This window comes from Phalaenopsis equestris, unplaced genomic scaffold (genome assembly GCF_001263595.1).
Source record: "Phalaenopsis equestris unplaced genomic scaffold, ASM126359v1 Scaffold000107, whole genome shotgun sequence".
Classification (NCBI taxonomy): Eukaryota; Viridiplantae; Streptophyta; class Magnoliopsida; order Asparagales; family Orchidaceae; genus Phalaenopsis; species Phalaenopsis equestris.
In genome coordinates, this window is record NW_018164549.1 from 2931245 (window position 1) to 2941778 (window position 10534).

At 35.0% G+C, this 10534-nt stretch overlaps 1 long non-coding RNA gene across 1 annotated transcript; it reads left to right on the forward strand.

The window, feature by feature from the left end:
* The first annotated feature begins 463 nt into the window (after positions 1 to 463).
* LOC110020715 lies at positions 464 to 3491 on the forward strand. The gene is made up of 2 exons (XR_002293554.1): positions 464 to 669; positions 3295 to 3491. It is a non-coding gene; the product is annotated as an uncharacterized LOC110020715 (long non-coding RNA).
* Positions 3492 to 10534: the final 7043 nt, after the last annotated feature.

The following is a 10534-nucleotide window of genomic DNA, read 5'->3' on the forward strand; positions in this document are numbered from 1 at the left end:
CATATATATATATATATATATTGATGAGCATTATTTTTAAAAAATTTAATTGGCTACAAGGCTACAAAGATTTATAATATCAATTAAGAAAATAGAATAAAAATTATTAAATTGGATTCAAATGATGTTTTGATATAAACAATAATTTTTAAATGTAGCCCCAACCCTTAATATCTTATAGCTATGTGATTAGGGTTGTCAAAACGATTCTTTGTTCGTGAAGGTGAACATCTGGGGCTCGGCTCGCTAAGAAACGGAGCCGAACACGAACACACTTTTTGAGCTTGAAATATACGTGTTCGGCTCGTTTACACCCCTAGCAAGATGGAGTTTTTTTAAAATTTGAAAATTTAGGTGTCAGATATGTAAATACATAAGTATTAAGTGATATATATGCAAATCTTCCTTATAAAATATGATTTTTTTTGTCGCTAACTTAAAGCCTGTTTGGAATTTGCGTTCGTCGAGTGATTTGCTACCGCTGTCATCCACGCGTCATCATTTTGTTAGTAGGGGTGATCGCGGGACGATCCCCGCGTCCTGCGTTCGCTGCTCACGTTAGGGTAAGCAATTCCTCCTATGCCCTTCTCGTCTCTGCTCTCCCTCGCCCTCTCCCTCTCCGATCTTTCTACCCTTCACCCTCGTCGTGATCGTTACTGCGTCAAGGAGGTATTTCCCTAATGCCTAGCTGCGAAATACGGTGATTTGTTTCTGGAAGTGGCGTTGGAAGGAGTGATTTTTCTTTTTCCCAGTCTCTCTTATCATTCTCTGCAATTTATGTTGGGAATGTTGGTTTAAGAGTCATTTGCTTTGCCATAAACAAATTTAGGGTTGATTTTTTGTTGCTATATAATGTGCGGCAAAGTTTTTCTATTGATCTGGACGAGGTGTAATGGTGGTATACCAACTGATGAATGTGTCTAATAAACATTGTTGCATTCAATTTGAAAATGTGGCTATGAGCAGTTGCGATTGTTATGGTTGCCGATAGATCTGGAAACCATAAAGTCCCCCTCTTTCATTTTTTTGTTAGAAATTTGGGTCCAAAGTGTTGCTGTAAAAGTCCTCTTTCATTTCTTGCTTATAAGTCCTCCTCTTTCATTACCACATCTGCATGTTTTGGAAGTTTTTGGGGAGATGATGTGATATGGAGTGATTTCAAATGAGTGCTGAGAGAAGAAATTGGCTGCAGTTTAGTTGTGAAGTGGAGTGATTTCATTGTTTATTTATATCTGAATTAGCTGCAGTTAATGGATCATGTATTTGTGAAGTAGCTTGATTCGCAGTTTCTGGTCTTATGTATATGATGCAGCAGTTTGTATTGTGGTTTCTAGTTACTAGCTGCAGCAGTTTGTATTGGTTGTGGTTCATGGTTCATGTAATGGTTTTGTTATTAGCTGCAGCAGTCAATGGCTCTATTATTAGCTGCAGCAGTTTCTATATTAGCTGCAACAGTCAATGACTATTATTAGTTGCAGTTCATGGTTGATGTAATGACTCAGTTATTAGCTTAGCTTTTCATTTTTATGTTGCAGTTTTTGTTTTCTGTTTTGTTGTTGCAGTTTGATCTGCAGAATATTTGTGTATGGCTATGTTATTAGTTGCAGCATTCAAGTTTTATGTTTTTGATAGAGCAGTTTGTATAGGGGTTTCTGGTTTTAGTTGTACTACCTGCAACAGTTTGTATTTGACTTTCGGGTACAGGGATTTTGTGCAGCAGTTTCATCTGTTATTGCTGCAGCAGTTTCATAGCTATGTATCCTACACAATTCCGTAATGAAACATTTGTGGCATTCCTTCGATATAGATCATTGACCGAACCACATAATTTTTTCGTGTACTTGTATTTCTATTTTGATTTGTCAATTGCAATGTTGTGGAGATTATTTTCTTCAGTTACTGTTTAGCCTCTAATTTTGTGCTGGAATTTGTAGCATTTTCTGTGATGCAAACTGCATCAGTTTCTCTATTAGCTGCAGTTTGATTAGTTGCTCCTTTTGATTGGCAGCAGTTTGATTGATTGTAGTTTGATTAGCTGCAGTAGTTTGATTCACCGCATGGAATTAGCTTTCTTGTTGCAGCAGCTTGTGACGTGGCTTGCAATTGCTGCATCAATAAATTCATATGTAATAGCTACAGTTTGATTACCTGCAATTTCTGTTTTTGGTTCATGTTATAGTGTTATGTAACCTTACACAATTGCTTAATAAAACATTCGTGGCTTTTCTTCTGTAGCTGTAGGTCATGGACCGAACGACATAATTTCTTCTGTTCAGTATGCAATTGTGTGAGGCATTCTGGACTTTCGAATTTGGCAGTATATTCATGAGATTACATTATATTTCTCAAAATAGTTGTGTGATGTTATTATGTGTGATACTATATTTTGTTTTAACTTTTATGTTCTTCATGTATTGAAAGTTTATTGTTTTAAGTATGTCTATATGGAGTTAGGTTGGAAATGACCCATAATTAGCTTTGTGCATGTACAATTGTTTTCTTAATAATTTTCTTACGCATGTTGAGCATAATGCAATTCTACATATAGTTGCACCATGACTAAACTAAATGAAGGTGCTCCGTTAGCGATGTGGGATAAGGAAGTTACAAATATTTTCTGCAACATCTGTACCAGCGATGTCCTAGTTATATGTATAGTTATATGTATTTATTTTGCAAATAACAATGTCTTCCATAACAGGGAAATACTATTAGTTGATGTTGAATATCCAATGCAGAGGGGCTATCTGAAGCCATATCCAGACACTATGTACCATATTCCTGGTTTTGAGCGAGTAAGTGACACCATTCGTGGTAGGAAAGAAATGTTTAACAAACGTCACTCCTTTTTATAAGGGGTAAGTGAAAGAACGCTTGGAGTTTGAAAAAAGAAATGGGTCATCTTACATGATATGTCGTCATATCCATTTCAAAAACAGGTGCATATTGTGGTGGCAACAATGACACTTCATAACTTCATCCGACGACACCCTTCACGTTTAGATACAGACTTCAGTAACGATGAGTTGAATATCTATGAAAAACCATTAGATTTTTTTATCAGGCCTTCAGTACCTGAGGAAGAGAATGATTGTAATGAATTTGAAGTTCATGACGTGGAGGGTGTTGCTGAGATGGTTGCCATGAGGGAATCTATAGCATATGCTATCTATGACAGCTAATCAACCAAGTCTTTCTTTTCTTTGTACATTATAAATTCATTTTGATGAGTACTTTTTTTTTTCCTTTTTTTTTAATATCTAACATTCGATTTTTTTTTGTTTTTTTTAGCAGTTATACCAACATGACTTCTAGGATTTCAGTGACAGACATAATTATTTTGTGTTTTTGTGGACTACCGGCTCTGTTACTCACGTCGCGTCAGCCTCATAGCAGTGAGAGACAGTTTTACGGTTGTCGCAGAGGTGTTTCAGCTCGTTGTAGTTTCTTCCAATGGGCGACACTCCGACATGTTACACTGCCAGCAGTGATGAGAACCCGATGTTTTCCCAGGTTGATAGTGCAGCTGAGGACAAACGTAGTCAGAGTTTGAAATTGAATATTTTAATATTTCTTATTGTAGTTGTATTTGTTTTTATCCTTTTTTTTTATTTTGTCTCACGAAAGTGTGAGAACTGTATGTCATCTTTTGGAACTAATCTGTGATGATTTTATACATTAATATGCTTATGTTAATACGTTAATATTTAGTTGTGTTATTACAAATTCATATTAAATTTACGCACCACAATTTTCTTAAATATAGTAATTTAATAAAATAAAAAATATCACATATTTAAATTAGAGATATTTACATACATATCTCTCAACTCTTATGTGTTTACATATCCAATACCTAAATTTTTATTTTTACATATATGCCAACTAATCTACGAACGAAAAGGTGTATCTCTCACATTTTTTTGTTAAAATAGGGTATTTTTTGCGATATGAAAGATCTGGGTGGCATAAATGTAAACAGTAAAATTTTGGAGTTACATATGTAAATACATAGGAATTGGGTGGCATGTGTGTAAATGCCGCTTTAAATTGCAGTATTTTAACCACCGGAAATCAATATGATTCTTAGGTTAATTTTGTCATACTAAACTAGATTCCAGCATAACCATCACTCGTTTTTTTTTTTTTTTATCCATTAAATTTAGGGAAATTTACATAAATATCACCCAATTCCAATGAATTTACATATCTAACACCTATACATTGCGTTTTTCATTCATACCAATTTCACATTACATCAAAATATCATTATTTTAACTTCTAAAATATGTTTGACCATTGGATTAAATTAAATATGTTTGTTTTTAAGATCTCAAGATACTTCGGCGATTGCACCGCATCTCCAGATGATGGTCTGAATGGGCACGGCGGCATGGCCGCATCATCGTCCGGATGTACGGGTATGACGAGAAAGTATAACGTGTGATCAGCCATAAATAATAATTTTGCTTGTCATAATTTTCTTGTTGTTGATTGAAGCAAAGTCATTAGTTTTAAAGGGTTATTTATCAGACCTGATAAGGTTTCTGATTTGGGATGAAGCTTCCTAAACAAGTATGCTCGTCAACCAGCTCGAACTTGTAGACTTAAGCTTGAGTTCGAGCTCAAACTTGTAGACTTAAGCTTGAGTTCGAGATCAAACTCGAGAAAATTAATCAAGCCCATGTTCAAATCGAAAGTGACTTGAACTTGACTCGACTCGTTCACATAAATAAGAATCATGTGCTATGCATGTAAATGCTCCGAATTATAAATGATAAAGATAATTTTAGTTGGTCCCAAATCAAAGAAAATAATGAATAAAGAAAATGTTACAAATGTTACTTCAATCCAAACGATGAGGACTGGTTTTATTTGTAGGGTTCTCATCCACGTCGTCATCAATGTACCGCCCTCATTAATTAAGCTATTAATGTCTTGATTTTTTTCTAATTTTTAATTATCTATTTCGGCAGTATTTGAAGGAAATTGACATGACCTTATTGTTCTTTATAGATCTGTTAAAGCTAGAAGTTGATTGCAGTTGTGGATGAGAAATTTTGAGAAGATCAGTTGTCATATTTGATGCATTTGAAATTCGCTAATTTAAGTTGGAGCAGGTCATGATTTGAGGTTTAAAGTACTCGGATCGTTTGTATTATTTTGCGATCAAATTCGATTAGTTTAAAAAATAATAATACTAATAATAATAAATGAAGAATTTCTTGTGGATAAGATGAGCTTAATTAACCACCCAATCCTCTCCAATCGTTCAAACTTAACAAAGTTCATCCCAAATTCCATAAAAATCCATAGATCTTGCAGCAGCAGAGAACGAGATCGATCGATAGAATTAGGACGAAAAAGCATGATAGCCGAATCCATACCCTAAACCTAAAATCGAAAGCCGCATCTAAAACTCCCAAATCAACGATTCCAGAAATCACAAACATCAAATCGATCCGCATTATTCCACATAAAAAAAGGAAAAAGAGCCGTCATCTAAAGCCCAAATCCGACACTCTCAGAGATGCTACTTCTATACAAATAAGAATAATCCGCGGCTTCCCTACCTTAAGGCTCGGAGAATAGCGGAGACGATACGGCGAAATGCAAGTTGGAGGCGAGGTAGGGCTCGATTCGTGTACCCGGAGCTTTCTCTGGCGAAGTTCTCCATGGTTTCGATGAATAGGTTGAAGCTTCTCACCGGCGGCACATAGAGCGTTAGCGGAGCTGCTGAAAACGCGACGGCGAAGAAGAGCTGCAACATGGATGGAGAAGATGGATCTTAATCTCACTTTGCTTCTTCTTCTTCTTCCTGCAAATTGGTGCTGCTTCGCTTGATTTCTTCTGCTCGTAATTTTTGTTTACCGTGAGTGGATTTATAGTGTGGGGAGGGAAGATTGGAGGAAGACGGCACACGGATTCTTGCAGGCGGTTTGGGACCCGTGGTAGGCCGGACCGCCGGACTTGGATAAGGAGGTCTTTTCGGGTACGGTATGGTTTGTTTTGGATATCCGTATCCATTAAGCATGAGACAATAACTTTATTAGATATTCATGGTTCTTATGTGGATGATTTACTTTAATTGAAATAATATTATTAGTGATATTTTTTTATTTAATAGTTTGATTATATATAAATATATAAAGAAATATATAATGAAAAATTATGTATATAAATATGTATTTTTTGTGATGTGTATATAAATTTTACTAAAGATTATCAAAATTGATAGATTTGTAAATATAAATTGTAATTGATAATTTGTAAATATAAATTGTAAATTATAATTAAATAGCTATTGAATAAAAGAATAATAACAAAGCCTAATAATTGACATTGATGCCTACTTGTGGGCCCCATAATGAAACATCAACTTTAAATAAAATTGTTGCCAAATGGGTCTTGAATTCACCATCATTGGGCCAACTCAACGTAATTATTATGAAACACAATTTTGGGTTCTTGCCTGACATGACAAGAAGGTATATTTAGGAAAAACTATCTATTTGGGTTCAATGGTGAATTAATAGATAATTTGCATTTTAAATTATTACTCTACCAATAATCATGAGTGATATTTTTGCCAGTATAAGAGAGAAGAGTTCATCACAATTAATTACAGAATAGAGGTTTATAATGGCTTGATGATTAATGCTTGTGCTACTATAATGAGAATGATGACTTAGTGAGCGAATGAAAGAGACTTATAAATGGATTTTTATTTATTCTTATGTTTCTCATTATCTTCTTAGAGTTATTTCATTTATATACTTAATGTCTTTAATTTTTTTCTCTTTTTGTACATGTATCATTGCACATCCTTTATAATGAGTTGCATGTGGGCTTATAAGCAAAGTTGAATTGTTATTGGCGTTAAGGAATGCTCTATGTTTTGGGCAACTATGGCTTGAATATATGTAATAGCGATGTAAAGGGTTAAGGATTATGTGTGGATGATAATGATGCTTCCAAAAAGGCAAAGTATTTTGTGGCAATGATCCTAAGAAGATTTATCAACAAAATAGTAATGATCAAGGAATGTATGAATTGAATAAAAATCTTCAAAATTTGAGTGTAAAGTACAATAATAACTGGATTAACAGAGAATTCCAATGAAAAGTAACTTAATGGCAGAGAAGGACTCTTAGAAGCATATAACTCTAATAAAAAATTGAATATTATTTTTGGATAAACTGATTAACAAAAAAAATATATATATATGCCTTGAAGAGATGAGCCTTTTTTTATCTACATGTGATGATATGTTTGTCAAAAATGAGGGTGCCCAAATATGATGATCAAGAGTTATATGTTCCTCCTTTCCATTATAGCAAGCCATTCTCATGACAGCCAAGATGGTGTTCTTTAAGTTTCCATGTTTCAGTGATGAGTTAGAAGTTGATGCAAGGCTCCTTCATAAATGTTAGACCCACATAGATAAGGTAGTAAGGTTTATGGCACATTGGCACCACAAAGTTTTCTCATATGTGTTGATTAGAGTTGTCCATCATATCTAACATGGTTTGAGGCATACACCATTGGCATATAAAGCTTGGGTGAAATGGACTTTGAAATTATTAGATTGCTTTGATATTAGTATTGACACACCAACAACAATTTTTCATCATTCAACACGAAATATTGAGGTTTGACACAAATCTCGAGGCAATTGTTTGAGTAAGAAAAAATAAATTTCAATCGAAGATCATCTAGAACTTTGATTTCACGAAACTTAAAGTCAAAACACATCTGCTTGACGAGAGGAACACAATGACAATAAAATTGACCCAATTTGAGTTAAATCAAGCTTAGATCTATCTGTTAAACCATTTTTGAAAGCTTCTGATACCAAATTGGAAAGTCAAATATATTTCAAATTCGATAAGTCTATAATCAAATCGAGCGCCTCAATGAGACAAATCCAACAATCCCAATATCGCTTACTTCAGACGCCATTAAAAAGCTTAAATATCTGTAGAACATTGTTCGATCAAGTGGATCTCACATAGCCATTCGATGGAGTTGTCCATATTCTTTCATTATTTTTTTGGAGGCTTCTCCTATACTCTATAAATAATGCTTTATTCCCTTCATGAAAAGGAACTTATGCCTTGAATCAGATGAAGGCCTGGGCATTGAGGATGATCGAGAAGAGGAGCTGAAGTACCTTATTCTCCTTCGAAGATTCGATGAATGCTTCTCGCAACTGCCATTGTAGATCACCACAGACCATTGCTCGTTGGCTATCGTCGACTAATGTTGGACGCCTTCTGTTTGCTGCAACGAAGCACCTTGTTGAATAATGACCAACATTACAGAGTAAAAAAGTGTTGTGTGGAGTCATGACCAACGTTGTGGAGTAACAAAGTGATACGCAAAGTAGCGACCAATGTTGTGCCGAAATGAAGCACAGGGTGGGGTAATGGCCAACATCGTGGAGAAGCACAACAATCTGTGGGGCGGCATGTCTTAAATGCATCGTAGTGACAAACTCCGAAAACATGCAATGAAATTTCGGCAACTGCAGCCGCTCCCGACCATTGTGCAACAAGTTCTCATGCATATGAGCACTTTAATTATGTGACCATTTCCCGAGGGCATGTACTTATACTCATCAAGCTATAGAGAATTATTTTTGACTGGGCCAGACCCCATGATTTATTTCCTTCTTGAGTTTTCCACATAAAACGTATTTTATTTCTACCCGACCTTTAATTACGTGAGTGCGTGTCAAATTTTTGTACAACGTTAAGACCTTATATAATCACTCTACCCTCACGAATTCTCTAGCACTTATCAAGCATCATACATAATGAATTCATAGTAAATTTAGTAAAATAGACCCAATATTTTAAGAATCATTTTAAGAAAAAATCATATAAGATATTTTGAGCCAATACTTTATTATGAAAACTTGCTTCATATATATAATGCATGTATCGAACAAAATATATACAAATTAAACAAAAGTTCAAAATTATATAATATGCAAATGAACTTTGGACTCATTTTACTATTTTCTATTTTTTTCTCATTCTTTTCATAGCCGATAATAATATGGATGTTGTGGTGGATGAAGCTGAATTCGACCCGATAAAAAGAATAGAGGATCCGATAAACTGAAGAGTCAACCACCGAAGCTTCGACGGACTTTCTGCGTTCGTTCCACGAGCTTGCGGTGGAATGGCTGAGAAATTTCCGGATGCATCTAAAAGTTTTTTGCCGTTATAATAATAATAAGATTATCTTTAATGGCTCCTTAATTTGTAATTAGGAGGTGGGTTTAGGCTAATGATAAATAATGCTAGAAATATTCGTAGTAAATAGAATGTATATTCAGTTATGTACATCAATGATAGGAGGTGACAAAGTAGATAAATTTTAGCAATTGTGTTGAGTAAGGTGGAGCACAGTCCAGTATTTCGTTTGGTCAGTTTTTTTTCATACAAAGTATTTGAATGGAGTTATGACCAAAAAAAAATATGTTGAGATTTTCATACCTATTTTACATTATTTTTGATGATATTGCACTTTAAAGAAAAGTATTTTTGATATTTTGTTGCAGATATGATGAATTATGATTATTGGAGCAAAAAGATGCAAAAATGAGCGAATTTGGAGCGAAAATGACCAAAGTATGAATAATTGAACTAGGGAGCCGACGACGAGCCCAACGGCGCCGACAACGAGATTTTCCCGAGACTCAGATCAATTAATTTAGAAGGCCCGCCGACAGCTCCCTCGAGGCCGCCGACGGTGAGATCGGAGATCGATGGTTATTCCAACTCAAGCTTTGGATAAGGCCAAATTTTGAAGGGATGCTTAGGCAACTCTTGGGAAAACTCTTCTACAACTTTAAAAGAAGATTTTGGCCAAAAATTGGGGGGAGTTCGAGGAGTTCGAGGAGTTCGAAGGTTCGAACAGCATCCAAGAGCCCTAGTAGTGTGTAGAGCGTCTAATTTAGGGTTAGATTGTGAGTAATTTAGGGTTAGTGTAGAGAGTATAATTGTGAGGAATTGTTCGAGAGATTGTAAGGGTGGAGGGAAAGTGAGAGATTTCTTCCTCCTTACCGCTTCGAAGAAGAATTCTGTGTACTGTTAAGAAAGGAAGAGATTCAGAGGAACTTTGAGAAGTTTGGAATTAGAGATAAGTGTTATTTACTTATTATAGTTTGTATGACTTCACTTTTATATATGAATTTTGAGTTTTGTTGTGTCTTCCCCATGAGTTCTGAGTAGTTTTCTTTGTCTTTCTCCTTGTCTTGAGATTTGTGAAATGGTGATTTGAATTGGTTGAGCCTTGAAAATGTTAAAGAAGTTGTGATGATCTTTTCACTTCGATCTTAATTTACCTTCAATCTAGTCAATTGATTTGTTAAAATAAGTTGAGTTTTCCTACTAAAGTGAAGATTACATCCAAGATTCAGGGAGGTCAAAGCCCTTGGAGGTTGGGTGCAAATAAATAGGGAAATAAAATTATCGGGCGTAGAATTGGAGATTTTAGAGTGACAGACTAAAATCCCCAATTC